Consider the following 19222-nt stretch of genomic DNA (forward strand, 5'->3'; position numbering starts at 1 on the left):
AACCCCATGAGGAGGGATCTCTGCCGGCTGTCTTTTTAAACTACGCTTTGCGTCGCCCGTCTTTTATTGATATCTAGTGTAGAGAGACTGAAACCCCCTAATCCTGGAGGAACGCGCGGGGCTCTGGGGCCGAACAAGTGCTAGAATGCAGCCTCAGCCTATGCGCGTCTTTCCAAGGCAGGAAGCGGCAAGGGCGCTCCTGCAGGACCGCTTGGCTGTTGCCCGACGCTGATCAAGGCCGAGAGACGCCCGACACCTGCTGGCGTCCCTGCCAAGGGAGTCTCATGGGAAAGCTACAGAGCAGAAAATAGCGCGGGTGCCCCTCTGGGCGCTGTGGGGCCCTTAGCACCCTGCTAACATCCTGGCTGGAGGCCGAGGGACTTGTCAACAAGGCCACGGCCAGAACTCCCAAAATCCCTGCCCTGGCCGTGGAGCAGGGCCGGGCAGGTGGGAGGCTTCGTCCGCCCAGGGCTGAAGGTCGTCCCCCCCTCCCCGTCCCGCACCCATCTGTCGCTGCTCGCCTTCGGCCTGCCCACCCCCGCCCCCCGTCCGGCCGCTCTCATTGTCTCCGTGTCGCTCTCGTAATATTTACTGCTCCACCCCCCGCGTGACTTTTAGCTGGAAATGCCACGAGTTGTCTGCCCAGTTCGGCTGCGGCTCTATTAATCATCTCTCTCCACCCGGATTGCCAACAGGCAGGGCTCGCTTCGCTTTTCAGTTTATACAGAACAGGATCATTTACATAAAGTCCTTAAGGCAAATAACTGTTGGGGCTCTAATTTATATCTGATCGAAAATTAGCCGTCATTATGCGCTCCATTAGCAGCGTCTTTAATGTGCTTCTAAGCACCATTTGTCAAGCGGCTTGTTAATATCCTTCAAGTCTTTAAAGTTGAGAGCTCATTAAAGAGTGCGCTCTGTTATTGATGTAATTTAGATGAGTTTGGAAGAGCAAGTGCGCCATGCCTGGAATGGACAACCGACAGGAACAAGGGGCGGTGGCGGCCGCGGGGAGGAGGGCTCGGTTACAAAGGAGGCGAGGGCATAGCCAAAGGAAGCCCGGGCCGGCTCTTGGGGAAGCCGGGCTGGAGGGAGCCTCCAGTGAAGTGGGCCCACAAGAGGACCCTGGCACGGTTAATGGGGCAACTGGTTTCCCTGCAGTCCCTTCGGTGATGCCCCTCTGCGTCCCGCTGGGCCAAGCTGGCAACGGCACAAAGTCAAAGCGTCCAAGGATGGCTCCCCCCCCCAGTGCATAGCTGGGGTGGTGGCGGCGGCTAATGTCTCAGGCTGCAGTAGAGGCCCTGGTTTCGCGTGTGTGAGAAGCCGTGTGTGTGTGTGTGTGTGTGCATCTTTGCTGACGTCACAATAGAAACTAGCAATGACCTGTGATGGTCCCTCCCGGGAGTTACTTGGCGCCGGAGTGCAGGCCTGCAGGCGAGGGACGTTGCCCCCATTACCGAGCCAGGGCGATCCAGGTCAGAGTTGCTCCCTCCTGATTCCACTGAAGCCATCGAAGGGGGTGACTTTGTTTCGGGTTGCATTGCTGGTCCTTGAGCATAGATCGCCCCCCCCCGCCCCTCGCCAGGGCGGGAGGAGCCACCGTGAAACCCCCGGTATGGCGTGTCTAGGAGGCGGAAGCACATCCAATGTGACGGAGGTACAGTAAACCCGCTTAATTATGTACATATTATTACATTATCTATCAACCATTCCATCAGAAGAGCATCAAGGGCGATAAATTACCCCTGTTATTTATCTAAAAATCCATATATTCTGTCATCTTTTTTTCCTGGAGGATATTATGTTAGTGAAAGATAATAAAGGGAAGCCCATTAGCCGGGGCATTAAATTGTGGCTGAGTGCAACAAGCATTTCAGTCGCGCAGATAAATAAGAGAAATCTGCATACAGCCTCCGGGCCCCCCTCCGCGGCTCGCCATTAACCACGCCGGCCCTCAGCTCAGGGGCGGGGAGGGCCTGGGCAGCCAAGCAAGGGGTGGGGTGGCGGGGGGCCGAGGCCCAGATGCAGTCCGTTGTCCTTGGCCTTCTTTGCAGGAAGCCAAACCTCGACGTATTCCGAACGTTGATTCATCTTGCTGTCGAGCGTTTAGTCGAGCCGTTCACCAATCCATTAAAAAGTAGCTGTTTGGTGGATTAGATTAGCTAACACACGGGATCACGTCACGAATACTTGGGAGCAGTTGCAAAGAAACAACCGGGTCTTTCGAATACCCCCCACCCCCACCCCGCGGATCGCTTCTCGGTGAACTTGCATAGGATCGGATGCAGAGGCCATTCCGTCAAAAGGATTTAGGCTGCCTGACGGCTCGGAGGACTGCGCTTTAGAGTAAGCGCCGTAAATTGCAATGCCCGCGCCGCGGAGCGGTGTAAATCCCTTTGATTTAAAGAGCTCTGCGCCCCCGCCCCGTTCCGCTCTACTGGAAAGCCAGTCCCACGCAGTTCAATGGGATTTACTCCCGGATAAGCACGTTTAGCCCGTCAGCCGTCGCCTGAGCCAGACATCAAAACGCCGTGTAAACAGATGTTTGCAACTGCTCTGATCCTCTTAGAAAAGGGCCACTTCTGAAATGCAAGCCCAGGCCGGCCTCGAGCCATCGATCCGGGCCTGCAGGCCCCACCCGGCCGGTCTCTGGCCTTTCCCACCCCCTTGTATTTTGAAAGATCTCCAGATCGGGGCCGGGGGCCGGGGATCACGGAAGCGGAGCGTTCAGCCCCCTCCGCTGTGATCAGCGGGGGCTGCCCATTTGCGCCACGATGGCCTTGGACCCTGCGAGGAGCAGGTGGCGTTTAGGGGCAGGCAGGGTTTTTTTTGGGGGGGGGGGTCCCTAGCCCCCACCCAGCCCGGGCTCTTCTCTTGTCCTCCGCGCTGGGTTCTGCTTCAGGGGCCCGACGGGGGTCTTCGGGATGGATGGATCTGAGGATGCCAGGAGGTCACAGTCGCGGCGCGCCGCCCTTCTCCCGGGCTCGGCCGAGGGGCGGCGGGGCCCGTCCGCGGCTGCTCTTTGGCGGCTGCGCTCGACGCGATTCCTCCGGGCGAAAGTAATAAAGGGAGTAATTAGAATGCTAAAGACAGAGGTAAATAACCCGAACGAGGCGCCGCTGACAGATGAGCGCCGGGCCGGGGGCGGCAGGCAGGCAGGCCGGGTGGCGGCCGCGACTCGGCGCCAGGGCCCCGGGCGGCGAAGCGGAGGCAGAGAGGGAGGCCAGGCCTGGGCGGCGGGAGGCGGACTTCCCAGCCAAGGAGCCGGAGGGCGGCGCTGGGGCCTGGAGGGGCAGGACTCGGAGCGCCACTGCAGGAGGCGCTGTCCCGAGGGCGCCCCGGACAGGAAGGCCTGCAGGCTTCCCCGGATGCTCCTCCTCACCACGCCGGCTGATGATTGAATATCCGCGCAACAGTTTGGCCAGTGCAGAAAGCAATCGATGCTCTGCTATTCAGGGGGAAGAAAGAAGGATCTGAACAGCAGAGCATCCATTAGCGCTCTTTGCCCTGCCTCTGACCTGCAACTATTCATCTGAAAAACTGATAAAATTTCATTCTGTGTAGTGGCGCCCAGAGGTTAGAACCGGGAAGAGAAGACAAAGGGAATCGCCACAATCAGGCCACAGGAAGAGTAAATCTGGGTTTAAAAGAATTAAGCACCAAAATACCAGGCCTGTGGTGTCATTTTGAAGATAATTGTTACTTCAGCTTACCAGAAGATGAGCAAATTTTAGGTCCAGTAGCACTCTAAAGACCAATTAGATTTCCAGAGTATGAGCTTTGGAGAGTCAGAGCTCCCTTCTTCAGGTACCAGAAGCTGTACCTGACATGCCTGACATGCACACTTTCTTCTGAAGTACCTGGTCATCATCCAGCTATTGACCACTGCTTCATCCCCTTGTGGGAAACCTTATTTTCTCAAGGCACTGTCAGAAGGTAGTTTTGAACATGGATGCTGGAAGAAGCTGAACATAGGTCGCAAGTACTGCATTGGCCCTTTGCAGGTTATTGTGGCCCAAGTTGATTGTATGAGCTGCTGCATTTACTTGCTTGCATTTCAGTGGTAGGGATGGAGGGTACAATATGTACCTACAGAGCTACCATGCGACTTCATACTAACCTTCTGTGAGTAGGTGAATTTCACTTTAAATTATAGAGGCATGTGCCTTGGTGTAACAAGACTTGCAAAGTAAAAAACATTTATACTTAACTACAACACCCTCAGCTTCTACAATCTAGTTCAATACAAATGTAATTATCCATGTAGTCCTAAACCAAGGTTCATTGACTTCAATAGACTTAGAAGGGTGGAACTCTGCTCAGGATTTTCCTAAGCACATTCACTCAGAATCTTACTGAATGAACAGTAGGGCGGACTCCCCGGAAAGTGTTTTTAGAACTATACTTTAACAGTGCCATAATAGTGTAGTGTAGTGGTTAGAGTGTCAGGGTAGGATCTGGGAGACCCAGGTTCAAATCCCTCCTCCGCTATGGAAGCTTGCTGGGTGACTTTGCGACAGTCACACCCTCTTAGCCTAACCTACCTCTCAGGGTTGTTGTGAGGATACAGTGGAGAGGAGAATGATGTAAGCTGCTTTGAGTCTCCATTGAGAAGGTAGGGTATAAATAAATAAATAATTCTATGTGCATTGACTTCAATGCACTTAGAAGGATGTAACTCTATTTAGGATGGCCCTGCTAGTCTGTAAATTTGTACATACATAACCTTGAGAAAAGAGGAAGGTGTGGGCTGTCAACATAACTTGAGTTTTAGTATTATTGGAGGGAAGGGTACAGTAAAGTGGTAGAGCACATATTTTGTGTGAAAATGTTCTTCACATATTCAGTTCAAAGGATCTCAGGCAGCAGAAAACATCTCTGCCTAAGATGCAGGTACTGCCAGTTGAAGCAGAAAGATCTTAGAGGAAATGTGTTCTATTTTGGCATGTTATAGGGCTGTTTTTTTAAGTGCTCTTTTTGTGTGTTATCCTTTTGTTTTCAAAGATTAAACTTGCTGAAATTGGAAAGATTTCAACATCATCTCTCTCTTTTAACAAGAACTTCATAATTCTTTGACTGGTACTTCTGCACGGAACACTTGCTTCAAATTCTCCCCTCCTAACAAACAAACTCTTGAGGCTTTGGGAGGACTTCACATGACATTTGTCCACGTTCAGGCTTTCCCCCAGCATGGTTTCCTAAATCTACTTTTGTGTACAGTCTTTCCTGGAAGTTAGCACCAAAATTAGGTTTGGGATCCATATGGAAAGGTGTAGATTTCTGACTCCCTTCCCATGCCTGGTGCCATTTCCTCCCTATTTCTGGTCAAGTTGTCACCCGTATCCCCAGTGGATGTTTGTCTTTTAAAAAAACAATAGTAGGAATTTTGCTAAAAGTTCAAAATAATATAGTAAAGTACCTACAAAAACCTCCCTTGTCACAAAATACCCACCAGCTGGGATGGGTAGGTGTGTTGGGATGGTGTCAGGGCAAAGCACAAGAAAATCCCCACACAGACGCTCCATTGCTTTGTCAATGCCTTTGCAACAAGAACAAAACATGGAATTGTCCCTGTGTGGAAGCAGCCTCTATTCCAATTGAATTTGTAGAATTCATTTTTATTTGTGCTTTGAAAGTTCAGAGTCTAGTCTCACTGTTAGTCTAGGGTTTGTGTGTGTGTTGTTTGTTTTATGCCTAGGTTATTTCTCTGTAAAGAAATAGTACCAGAAGTGAACCTCTGTGGCCTTTTATCTGGCCATTCATCAGTGCAAAGCTGGTTCAATGTGCAGGTTCTTTAGAATGCTCCAAATAGGGGCAACCATTACTCAGTGCTCAGGTGACATAGGCATAGACTAGATGACAAACTTCTGAGCTTCAAAGTGCAGATTCCTGTCTCGACTCCAGATGGACAATTGGTGTTGATATTGCACATACATCCAGGAAACTCTGAAACCACCTGTGATGATTGATGGGTGTCTCTATGGCTTGTTTTTTCCCTCTCTTATGCAGATGATGGAACAGTGGTCATGTCAGCCATCAAAGTGAGCCCCACAGCCTAATTATTCTTCAGTACACAGAAAATGAGTGATTAATCCATAGCCTGGTGCAGATAATTCAGGGCAGTGGAGCACTGGTATCCATCAGTGGATGCAGAATCAACTTGCAGCATGCACAGATCCAGTGGAAGCTGAGTGGATATCAGGTAACATGAGAGGAACACAATGCTCCCCCTCCAAATAACATGCTGAATGCCCTTGATTAATCTTCTGTGCTTATTGCTGGTTTACAACTACATTTTTAAAACAGACTATGCAGATATCCAAAACAAGACAAACAGATAAATTCAAGGATTCCTTGTCACCAATGAGGAGTCCTCTTCCATCAGAGTAAGCTTCCTTTCTTAGAAAAAGGGAGTATTGTGTAGTTTGATGCAGCCAAGGAGACATCACAAGGCAGGATTCTTAATAGGCTTTATTCTTCTGTCCTCCTTACAGCCCTTGCTTGACATTCTCCTCTATTTTACTTTCCTCCCCCACTCTGCCTTTTTCTTTCAGTATTGAGGACTCTAGTTTAAACTACAGTCATCTCCCTAATGGGACAAACTTCTAAACATGAACAGTGAAATGAACTACAACTATTAAAACACAATAAAGAGTCTTTCGATTCAATGCACAGTAATCATATTCTTAACCACAGTTTTATTGTTCAGTTTTAAGTTTTAAAGTATTTCTTTTCAAGAGGGGTGGTAAGAACAACCAGAGAAAATCAAATCTTCTGCCAATTGGCTTCTAAATATCATTTTAAAAAGTTGTGTTAATTACCCAAGGCTAACATTTAACACAACCCCCGTCTATTATGGCCATTTCTTGGATGGACAATTCAAGGTCTATGCCTTGGTGGTATTCTATGTCAAGAAGGGCACTAAAGAGAAACTGTACTTTACAGAATATAGTTTCAGGTAGGTAGCCGTGTTGGTCTGCTGTACACAACAGCATGATGTGAATTCAGCGGCATTTTACAAACCAATAAGATTTTCAGAGTAAAGGCTTTTGAGGGTCAAAGCTCCCTTCTTCAGATACTTTATAAAACTTGCTGTTGAAACATTCAAGCTGTAAGAGCCAGTTGGGCTATGTGGAAATCTTCCATGGGACCCAATCCACTTGCTTATTCTTAATGCTATATAGTATATCACATTATATTGAATATTGTTATATAATAATACAAAGTTACTATGATCGAATACTTTTATTTTTTAGGCAGAAAAGAGAAAAAGAAAGTGAGCAGCATATATTTAACTGCTCATTTGTTCCTGAAACAATTATGGATTCCTTTGAACAATGGAAAGTGCTCAGGCAAAGATACGTTTCTCTAGAGATTGCTCGTTCCGTTTTCCTGTAAAGCATCTTTGACTCAAAGCAGTTTTTGGTACAGCTGTTCTAATTCTGTCTACTGAAATGCAACTTGCTCTTATGTGATGGTCTTTGGGATGAAATGGAATCTGAGATGAAGACAGACACTAAACACAGGTAGTCAGGTTTTACATAGAACAGTTGATATCTTTTTGGTAACAAAAATTGCCACTGTTCCCAGAATTGTTTTGTATTCACAAGAAGACACCTTCAAAAAATAATCAGAAATCTTTGACTAGATAATATTAAATGTTGTATGTTTTCTCATTTACCTCATTATGTCAATGGGGCTTGCATAAGAGAGCATTTACTTACTAAATGCTAAATAAGAAAAAGCTAATAAAGATTTAAACTAAGCAGACTTCCATGCCATGTTTATCTTCTAACACAGCTGTAGGGATGCTATCCAATTACTTATAGATGTTATTTAAAAAGTAATTTTATATTGTCAGGGTTAGCTGCTATAAAAACCAAAGGTAGCCATGGGTGCTTTCATTTTGGAGAAGGCAGCGAGGTTCTAGGCTGCTTTACAAGTATGTCCTCTCATGACAACAGATTTTCAAAAACATATTATCACACAACTGAATGCTCCCCTACATCATAAATCTCTGCCCACGGAAATCTAGCCAACAGGGAGAATTCCAGTCTAGCTCTCTCTATAATATGCTAGCTTCCTGTGGGGATAGATTTTTTTAAAAATGAAGGGGAGCATTCAAATGGTGGATCCAACCTGGTGGAACTCTCTGTCTGTGGACACTCAGGTCTGCCAAAATCTTCTTTCAGTGAGCCTGTAAGACAGAGACGTTTTGCCAGGCATATGGTTGAGGCTGTTGTGTCATCTGGTGATCCTCCCTACCGGTATCCTGTTGGAGAGGGGCTGTATAGTCATCTTGGCCCTCCCACATGAGTCAATCCAACCAGAATGGTTGCTTCCTCCTTCCCCCCCTGTGCACTATCAGCAGGGGTGGATGATATGGACCACCATCTTGGAAACTGTAAATTTAAATAGTATTTTATGACTGTTATGATTTGATTCTGGTTTTAATTGTATTTATACTTAGATGTAACCTGCCCTGAGCCCATTTGTGGGGAGGGTGGGCTAGAAATTGAACTGAATCCAGCACTACTACTAGAAAAACAAGTTAAGGCAGTTGCAAAAAATGCTTTTCTACAACATCACTCTAGCTTGGAAGATGGCTTTCTACCTCGACATGGCCCATCCGGCCACCTAGATCCATGCTATGAAAACATCAAGCCTTGACTATTATAACGCACTATACATGGGTCTTCCATCTAAGTTAACTAGGAGACTCCAGCTGGAGTCTCAGCTGTGGCTTGGCTGTTACCAGGAGTGAGCAGGAACATGTATATCACTCCCATCTTGCAGTCACTCCATTGGCTACCTATCAGTTACCATGCTCAGTTCAAGGTATTGGCTATCACATACAAGACTCTTCACAGCCTTGGTCCAGCATACTTACAGGATTGCCTCTCTCCTTATGTCCCTTCATGGCAGCTTCGCTCATCTGAACATGGTTTCCTGCAGGTGCTGCCCTCTACATGGGAAAAACCAACAGCTGCCTGTACACATGCATTCTCTGTGGTGGCCCCTGCCCTATGGAACGGCCTGCCTGAGGAGGTCAGGAGAGCCCCCACTCCCCTGGCCTTCCGCAAAGGAGGCAAATCTGAATTATTCAAAAGGACTTTTTGCACAGATAGGAGGGCTGTATTGTAGGGAGATGATCTCAAAGAGATGCTACATTAATGAGACAGGGACTATAGACTTCACCACTATGTTGCCTTATGCACTATCTGTTCTGTATAGTGTTCTGTTTCTTGTGCAGATGTGCTTTTAAAAATATTTTTCTTGACATACCTTTTTATATGATTGCCCGTTGTGAGTTTTCTTTAAAAATCCAGGTGCTTTTCATCTTAAACTAGTGAAATATCAGCAGGAAGGACAGGATGTACCTGGAGGGAGGGCACATATGGTGGCTAGTATGCAGACGGAGATCCAGTTCAACACTCAAGCAAGACAAGCGGATGCTTGGGAGCATCAAATTGACAGAGTGCCCAACTGGAAAGACGTAATCAGCTTAGCTTATGCTGGTTCTTACCTCCACGACCCATACAACTGTTGCTAGGCTTCAAATCTAGAACCTGTAGCAGCAGCACAGAAGAGGTACATCCTTCTATTTAAAGTTTCAGATGCTTAGCCTTGTTGGTCTGTAGTAGAAGAGCAAGATTCGGGTCTAGTAGTACCTTACAGACCAACTGGATTTAAGGTGTTATGGATCCAAATCTTGCTCTTCTACTACAGACCAACAAGGCTAACCACGTGAAACTATCTTCATGGAAGGCACCACATTCAGCTGCCTGGAGTGGAAATCCATCAACCATACAAAAAAAACGGGCACAGGTACAGACCAATATTACTTTTCTTACCAAATACAAGAGACTGGAAATTATATCTAAGGAAATCTAGTTGGTCTTTAAGGTGCTACTGGCCTCAAATCATACCTTCTATTTATGCCATTGCTATTGGGTCCCAAGACATGAAACTTCAGGAGATGATTTAGAGAGAGGAATCTGCTCCCCTATTTTTGCTTTTTACTGAATCAGACCATTGGTCCATCAAGGTCAGTGGACTGGCAGTGGCTTTCCAGGGTTTTACGTAATGGTCTTTCATATCATATTAGGTAGTGGTCTTTCATATCATCTGGTACCGGCTCCTTTCAACTGGAGATGCAGGGAATTAACTTAGGAACTTAGGAGGGCTCTACTCCGCAATGTTTCTGTTTTGATTGGCTCTAAGACCACAAGTCGACAGTCTAGGTGAAATAAATCAATTTCTGATTCTTCCTGTACTTCAAGATGGGTGATACAGCAACAAACCAGGAGAACATGGAGCTTTTGTATGGATGTGGATTAACCGTTTGCCTAAATATAAAACAACCTTTCCTAACATTTTGTGCCATTTTGTTCATAATCAAATCTTACTGTAATTCCAGTACAATATTGTTTATTTGTGTGTGTGTGTGTACACTACTTCATGGTAGAGGAAATTTCTGTCAAGTCACAGCAAATTTATGGCAATTCTGTTGGATATTCAAGCACACATACCCTTCACCAGTCTTCTCAGTCATCTATATAAAACAGGAAACCTTTCTTCTTTGACTGAAATTTGTCAGGGAGACTCCTTTGGGTGAGGGATTGAATCCCTGAGAATTTCATTCCAATTGGTTGAAAGGGGAGATGTAATATATGAAAATAATTTTCCCATGAAAACAAAAAAAATATTAAAAATCCAGACAAGTGTATAAAAAAATAACTCATATTTTTAAAAAACTAAAGTTAACTGCAAATGAACCAAATAAAAGTTATGTACATATCCTTACAGAAGATACAGAAAACTAGTCATAGGCTCATGAACATGCAGGTAGATGTTACTTTCTAGGACTGGCACTATTGACCGGGATGGAGGAATGGCATGAAGATGAGTTAAAATGAATGCCTCAATGAGGAGGAATGAATGAGGGGGTGGTGCCAAAAAACAAGTGGGGGGAGAGAAATTGAAAGGAAAGATGGAGCCAAGTTTGATTAAAGTGAACAACAGCAAAGCAGTCCTCTAGGCTGGACACCCAGCCGGAATGTGGACGATGAACTAATTTTAAATGTACTATAATGTTCTAGAAAAACCCACTCATTTGACAGATTTCATCCACAGTTTCTTACATTGGAGCGAAAATAAAGAATGGTGCCAAACATTATATTCTTTTACTGCAGTTTTGACACCTCTTTTAATGAGAGAGAACACAATAGATTATAATTGATAAAATAATTATATACTCTGTATTTAATTATAACTTCTTGAGCACACTACAATATCCACTAAATGCTGCACATTATTGTAGGGCATTTTGAAATTAAGCTGTTTAGTTCTGCTAAGATATATAAAGTAAAATTACAAATTTATAGTGTACACTTAAACAGAAGTACTCCAATCTAAGATCATAGATTTCAATGACTTTAGACAGGAATATCTCTGCATGGAAGAGGTTGCTGAGTGGACAGACTTCAGGATCCAACCCAGTTCTGTTTTGTGGCACAGACTCCTAAGCCCATAACCTTTTGGATCAATTGCAGTGTGATAACTTCTGCTCAATCATACACATTTAGATACGCTTAAGCCTATCATTGTTTTGGGGTGTCAGAGTATTACTTCAAGATCTGAAACTTCCACGTGGATTTATGCTACGTACTAAAAACATTCCCCAATAATTTTGGTCACTATATGCAGGTGAATTATACAAGAACCATATGTTTACATTAGCGATCAGCATTCATTTTTCCCTAAATAAAAAAAAGTCATGTTCATGTTCAGTATTTCAAGATTCCACTAGATGTTCACTAAAAACTGTACCACAGAGAAGTGAAGAAATGACCCATACAATATGACGTGAGATTAAAAATTACCAAATAATGTTGTATTCCTGATGGTTTCAGATGGGTAGCTGTATTGTTCTGCAGTAGACGAGCAAGTTTCAAGTCAAGTAGCACCTTGAAGACCAACAAGATTTCCAGCGTATGAACTTTGGAAAGGCAAGCTTCCTTTGTTTAGTATTGCCTCTCAAAAGCTTATACCCAAGAAATCTGGTTGGTCTTTAAGGTGATACTGGGCTTCAATTTTGTATTCCTGATGTATAGAGTCCATCAGGGTTATATAATCAGAAAAACAAACACCTTTGCAACAGAGATTGGTAAATCAAGGAGAGCATTTCTGAAAATGTTAGCTGTTATTTCTAAACCTGTCTAATCCACAAGAAAAAAAATCAGATGCGGCAAAAGCAGCCCATTACATGAACATCCTGGTCAAACCAAAACAGCACTTCTCCCCTCCTGTACACAGTGATGTCCAGGCCGTGGAAGTGTTCATTTTGTGACCCCTGTTTGGTTAGGATTCCTCAGGGAACCTTTACAGGAAACACTGTTGTCACTCTAAATTTGTTCTTAGTGAGATCACATCAAGTAGTCGGATCTGATGCTCTGCACTAGTGGCTTCCAACCTTTTTTTATATGGAGAGCCCCTAGTCCAAATTTGCTTGGTATGTTCATCCATTTAAGGCTGACTGAAGGTTCTTTGGCACCCTAGGAGAACTATAACCTTGGTGCTCATCTCATCCAGCATTCCATTTTCTACAGCAGCAAACCCGATGTTTTTGAAAAAACAATTAACATTGCACAAAGAGCACAGTTGCCCTCACTACGAAGTTCAAGTGGCATTCTGAAGAATATGAAAATTACATTCCAGCCTTTGACCACCCTCTCCTGTGTACAAAGGGGTCATTGTTTACCTAGATGACGTGCATATTTATTCAGAAAATAAAGAGGCACATGTAAAATTAGTCCGGAAAGTCCTGGCCACCCTGATGCGCCACAAACTTCCAATCAAGCTATCCAAATGTGAGTTTCACAAAGAGGAGTTGGACTATTTAGGCTACCGTATTTCGGGGCAAGAACTAAAAATAGACCCGGCTAAAATTAAAGCAGTGCAAGAGTGGCAGGCGCCCACTACACGCAAATAATTAGTCGTTCCTGGGCTTTGCTAATTTTTACAGACAGTTCATTGAAGGCTTTGCCCAGATAGCCCTCCCCCTAACAGAATTGCTTAAGACAAAAGGGAAAGGAGAGCAAGCCGCCAAACCTACGGCCCAACTCCAGTGGAGCCCAAGCTGTCAGCTAGCGTTCGAAACACTGAAGGATTGGTTTACTACCGAGCCGGTCCTACAACACCCCGATGAGAATAAAGCCTTCATAGTACAAGTGGATGCCAGTGACTCAGCCATTAGGGGCGTCCTCATGCAGAAAGGGGAAGATGGGCAGGTGCGGCCCTGTGCATATTTATCTAGAAAATTTACAGAAGTGGAACAGAATTGGAGTGTGTGGGAAAAGGAAGCATTTGCTTGTTAAAATTGCTCTTGACTCCTGGCACCACTGGTTGGAGGGAGCGCGTCATTCTTTTCAAGTTTGGACTGATCACAAAAACTTAGAAGCGCTCCGAACGCCACGGCGCCTTAATGCTAAACAACGTTGGGCAGAATTCTTTTCTAAATTTGATTTCACTCTGAATTTCTTACCGGGCAAATCTAATTTCCTGGTGGATGCCCTTTCGCGCATGCCCCAACATCAGAGCAGGAGGGAGGAGACTATTGACACAGTGTTTTCCCCCACTCAATTGAGGGGAGTGGTTACTACTTGTAGCCAGGCAACCAAGCAGCCAGATAGCCAAAAGGGGTGGAGAGCTAAAGTGAAAAGCGAAGTGGAGAAAGAGGGGGAACAAGCGCCCACAGGAAACACGACACAAATGGCGGCTGGAGAGTGGTTTAAGGGAAACTGACTGTACATCCCTGCTAGTTTGAGACAGGTGGTGCTTCAACAATGTCACGATGCCTGGACCGCCAGCCATTTCGGATACCTGAAAACCTTACATCTGATACAAAGACAGTTTTGGTGGCCCAGTATCCAAAGGGATGTGTCTCAATATGTAGCTTCCTGCCCCACATGTGTTATGGTGAAACCCAGGAGGGGGAGGCCCCCAGGACTACTACAACCCTTAGAAACTCCCAACAGGCCCTTGGAAGTGGTTTCCATGGACTTTATTACTGGTATCCCACCATCTAAGGGTTGCACCTGTATTCTAGTAGTGGTGGATCTGTTCTCCAAACAAGTCCACTTCATTCCATGCTCCAGTATTCCTTCAGCTAAAAAGTTGGCCAGTATGTTCATGAAACATATTGTAAGACTGCATTCTTTTCCTTCCAAGGTAATATCAGATCGGGGAGTTCAGTTTGTTGCCAATTTCTGGTGGGAGCTTTTACAAGTGGCGGGCATTGAACAAGGAATAAGCTCCACCCACCATCCCCAGAGCGATGGACAGTCCGAAAGAACTAATCAAGTGTTAAAGCAATTCCTCCAATGTTATATTAATTTCCAACAGGATAATTGGACCCAGCTCTTGCATCTTGCCAAGTACGCTTACAACAACGTGGTACACAGCTCAACAGGAGAGACTCCCTTTAAAATTGTCCATGGCTATGAGGGAGTAGCATTCCCCTTTGAAGTGCAACCGCCCAGCACATGCTCGGGGGACTTGGGCGAATGGTGGACCGCCCTGGCAAAACAGTGAGCGGAAATCCAAAAAACTTTGAATAAAGCCAAAGCTGACTACAAGAGGTATGCAGATCGCCATCGTGTGGCACAGTGGAAATTACACCCCGGAGATAAAGTATATGTCTCCACCAAAAACTTCAGAATGGAACAACCTAGTAAAAAGTTGGGCCTGAAATACTTGGGACCCTTCCCAATAAAGAAAGTAATCAATGATGTAACTGTAGAACTGGAATGACTAAAGAATCTACGCCAGGTCCACCCAACTTTCCACATCAGCCTGTACAAGAAGGCACCCCCCCCCCAAGATGAGCGGCATCCCAGCAGATTGGTGCCATACCCAACCATGATAGAAGATCAAGTTCACTATGAAATTGAAGAAGTCTTGGATTCCAAACGCAGACACAATAAGCTCTTTTACCTGGTTAGGTGGAAGGACTTTGAGGAGGGGTTTCGTGAGTGGGTAGAAGCTTCTCATGTAAATGCTCCTAGACTGATTGCTAAGTTCCATAGAAAGTACCCAGAAAAAGAAGGAGCAGAAGGGTGAGGAGAGAGGTCTTAAGGGGGGCAGAATGTCAGAGTGTCAGTTTACTAGTCAGTTCTCAAGCCATAGCTACGCCATGTTCTCATGTTATAATCTGTAGTTGTTTAGTTCTCTCCCTCCAGGCCCAGGTGCTGCCCAGGCCGCATATATCCATGGGAGCGAAGAATTCTTATCAACCCGTTCCGTCCAACCTTGACGTCCTCGCCTTCCTGGGCCTTCTAGACATGACTAAGTGGGGAGGCTGGGAATGGGTGTTTGAAGCGTTGTTACTTTCATTTTGTATGTCATTCTCAACAAAGCTTTCGTTCAGCCAAGGCTTTCCTTATCCTTGGAATATGGACACTTGTATCCTGAGCATTGTCTTTCAATAAACCTTCTGGAATCAAGAAACTTTGTGCTTCTTGCAGAAGGGGGAGACGAACTCTAGATAACTGGGATTCCATAGTCTGACAAGGAGCCACTTCACAAATAAAGTTTCCTATATGTCACATGAAAATGCATATACCTATTATTTGTAGTCAAATGTTATGTTTTGCTTACAGAGATAGCACAACAGGTGACATTCACCACACGTAACAGTATATGTTCTTTCTTCAACATAGCAGAAATATTAATGCAAGTAAATCATATTAAAACGGCCTAGTTTTCAACCTCAGCACAGTGCAAAGGTCTAAGGATGATACAACCTGTGGAAGTACCCATTTCCCTCTAAATTTAGGACATACTTTTTTAAAACTAATAGGTAAGAACCACCATGCTACTCAACAGCTGTTGCTCATAATAACTAAGCATTATACCACTTTTAACCACCTTCAGAGTGGTCCATGTGGAACAGGAAAGAAAAGAGGGTAGAATCTTCTGTCCGTCGCAGCAGCCATTAGGGAGGGCTGGCCTACAACCCACTTTCAGAGGCTTTGGAAACCACAGGTTGGGAACTACTGGTCTACATGACCATTGGGGGATTTCTTGGAGGACTTAAACACTGGAAAACAACTGATAAGACAGCAACAAGGAGGGGCGGGAATATGAATAGCAGTCGATAGCCATGAAGAAAGGTAAAATTGAAAGAATTTTTAAAGGGCTGTGGGGAGTTTTTCTCATTCAGAATCACTATATTTGAGTGGAAACGGAGGCTCCAGACTTAACCGGGGGCCTGATTGCTGCCGGCGAACGGGAGGGATCGGGGTCCGGCGACCGCCATGTTGAAAGCTCACCCAGCATGCCCCAGGTGGGCCCTCAGCCAATCAATTCAAATCCTGAGTCGACCAATCAGAGGTGGCCCGGGAGACAGCCAGGGAGCAGGGCTTAGGCATGGACCTCGGATCCGCAGTCTTCACACAGATCCGGCAGCCGGGTATTTATTTTGCTGCCACCCCGCACTTCGGCTCTGGCTGGCAGACACCCACCCTCCTCTCCCTGTTTCAAGGTTCTAATGGTTCTTTTTCATCACAACTTGTGGGCGGTTGGCATTGGATCAGATCCCATTTTTGGTGAGTCTGGACCTCCAGCACAGGCTCCCCATTGAGGGGATTCCCATAAGGAATCTTGGGAGTGAGTTATGGAGGTGCATGCCCAGCTCAGGGGCTGCCGGGGCATTCTCACTCCCAGGTGGCAGGGGAGTCACCGAGGGGTGTACACTGGGTGATCTCCCCCTTAATGTCATTCCTTGGTCCCCCCCCTCAGCCTGGGTCTGGGGGCGGGCTGGGGTTCATTGGCTGGCAGGCGGGTCAGCCGATGCGATTTTGGGGATCTGATCCACATGCGGCGCCAATACTCCTCATTGCTATTGTTAATAAAGTTGTGGCCTTGTTTATTCCAATCTGTGTGAGGGTCTCCGTTATTTTGCCGTGCCCCTTCCCCCTCCCCGTCCTCAGCCATAGGCGGCAAAAGAAACCCCAGAGAACTTTAGGCTCAGTCCTGGGTAAACAGAATTGTGCCTGCTTCTGTACACAGTTTCATGGCCCACCATGAATTTATTCTTGAATATTTCCTTGGAAATGCCAGTCAGTTTAAAGTAGAAAGAAAATTAAAATTACTGAATCAATTTGTTCTCTGTGAACTTTTGGATTCCCTCCTCATGGGGTTTTATCTTCTTGTTGACACTCTGCAAACTGTGTTGGTTTGGTCCTCCATGAAAGCAAGTGCCATCCAAAGCAAAATTACACCCTTCTAAGCCCATTGTCGTAAATGACAGAATGATGAACCAATGCTTAGAATGACATTCCTAAGATTTAATATTGTTCCCCATACCTTCCAATTTTTTTTTTGGTATTGTATGCCAATTTGCTGGAATGATTGTTGATGGACGCCTTATTAACAAAATGTGTGTTTGTAATATAGCCTTCTAAACTGTCCTAATAATCTTCAGAATAGCAGGTTGGCAACTTGTAACAAAGCGGTCCACCAATTTCTGAAAAGTATTAATCTCTGACTGGGATCTATTTACCGCTATTATGGAAAGCTTTGCAGTGCACATATAAATGTTTAAACTTTATATGTAATCAAAAATGTGCGTATTTTCCCCTTGATATGAGTATGTAGTTTATAATAATAACATTATTGAAAAATATGCATGAGCAAGTGTGTTTAGTATTTACATCCTTCTCAGAGCATTTATTGTGCGCTAGCTTAGAGTTCTCCAAGAACTGCATCATGCCGGGAGGAATTTTAGAAGTCATAAATCTTGACCCTATTTTGCTTAGGTCTTACCACCTCAGGCATTTCTTTAGCTGTCACCACCAAATGTTTTATAAGATTTTGAATACACTGCTTTCTTACAATGGATCCTGGGAGAAGCAAAGTAAAAGGCCTAGTTCATCAAAATTTGTGAATGCTTTGTAAGAACGAAGAACTGTTTCCTACATTACTAAGGATGGTGGTGACACTGCTCCTCTATGGCTCCATCACACCACATCAGTAACGTCTGAATGTTGAGATTGCAAGGAAGGAGCTGGCAATGGGAGCTGGAAACTCTCATAATGGAGATAACATTAAGCAAGAACAGGAAGTTTCTGGTTCAGTTGCGCCTCTGCCGTAAGTTCACTAAATGGCCTTGGGCAAACCTCTCTCTCTCCCGCACCAGTCCCTGCTACCACCTACAAAATGTGAATACTAATACTATTATATGAAGCATTTTGAACTGTATAACTGCTATATAAATATGCATTAAACTGTGACTGAATTCAAATTCACACTCTGTACCATGAAGCTAACTGGATGAATGTGGGCCAGACGCCGTGTTGCAGTTCAGCTGTCTCCAAGGTTGCTTTAAGGATAACATATGTGGGGATCAATGCACTGTCCTGACCTCCTTGGAGGAATGCTATGATAAAAATTAAACAAATTAATAAATAAAGTAGTACTTTATAAACTGATTGCTTTCCGATGTCAAGCAGAGCCATAAGAGAACAGCTGCCTTCCACCCCAATAAAGTGCCTAAGGGAACATGAAGACTGATTTTGATGCAAGAAGAAGAGTTCAAGCAGTGGTATATGCAAGGCAAATTCTGCATAAGCACAAAAAATAAAGATGTGTAGACTGAGGAGACTGATTTCAAGTGGGCCAATTGCAGGACTGGAACGCCATGCATAGATCCTTGGCAGATCACAATTACTAGGAGAAGAAGAATAAGGTATTTAAACATGAAAATATGCAAATATGTATAGTTCCAGAAAAGTTGCAGAATTCAACTGTTCTTAGCACAGCATACTGGCCTTTCAGAATTCACATAGTCCTGAGGAGCATTACTATTATAACATTTGTTTTTTTAAAAATATGACTTCACTGTGTCTGTGTTTTTAAGCTTGCTTTAGTATTTTTATTGTTCACCACTTTGGGGACCTTGTCAGGTGGAAAGGCAGCTTTAAAATGTTTTAAATAAATAATAAATAAATATTATTTGTAGGGGAAAATTGGGGGGCCCCCAGGCCCCCCACCCCATTTTTTCCAATGGAAAAATTGGAAATTTTTGTAGAGAACTGGGAAAAATGTCCTAGAAATATTTTCTCTTTTGAAAAAAAAATGAAAGGCATTTAAGATAAGGTTTTATTCACTCAAAAAACATAGCATTAAATTTTTAATGAAGGATCCTCTACAGCATTAG

At 44.8% G+C, this 19222-nt stretch overlaps 1 protein-coding gene and 1 long non-coding RNA gene across 3 annotated transcripts in view; one reads left to right on the plus strand and one right to left on the minus strand.

Annotated features, from left to right (window-relative positions):
• Nucleotides 1-19222, minus strand: part of TTC29 (tetratricopeptide repeat domain 29) — a 267221-nt gene that overhangs the window by 10348 nt on the left and 237651 nt on the right. The window lies entirely within an intron of this gene.
• Nucleotides 1405-7705, plus strand: LOC129337090 (uncharacterized). Of its 2 annotated transcripts, none has more exons than XR_008597772.1 (3): nucleotides 1405-1657; nucleotides 6010-6202; nucleotides 7257-7705. It is a non-coding gene; the product is annotated as an uncharacterized LOC129337090 (long non-coding RNA). The 2 variants fall into 2 exon arrangements; XR_008597773.1 differs by lacking the exon at nucleotides 1405-1657 and adding an exon at nucleotides 2708-2800.

This window comes from Eublepharis macularius, chromosome 10 (assembly GCF_028583425.1).
Source record: "Eublepharis macularius isolate TG4126 chromosome 10, MPM_Emac_v1.0, whole genome shotgun sequence".
NCBI lineage: Eukaryota > Metazoa > Chordata > Lepidosauria > Squamata > Eublepharidae > Eublepharis > Eublepharis macularius.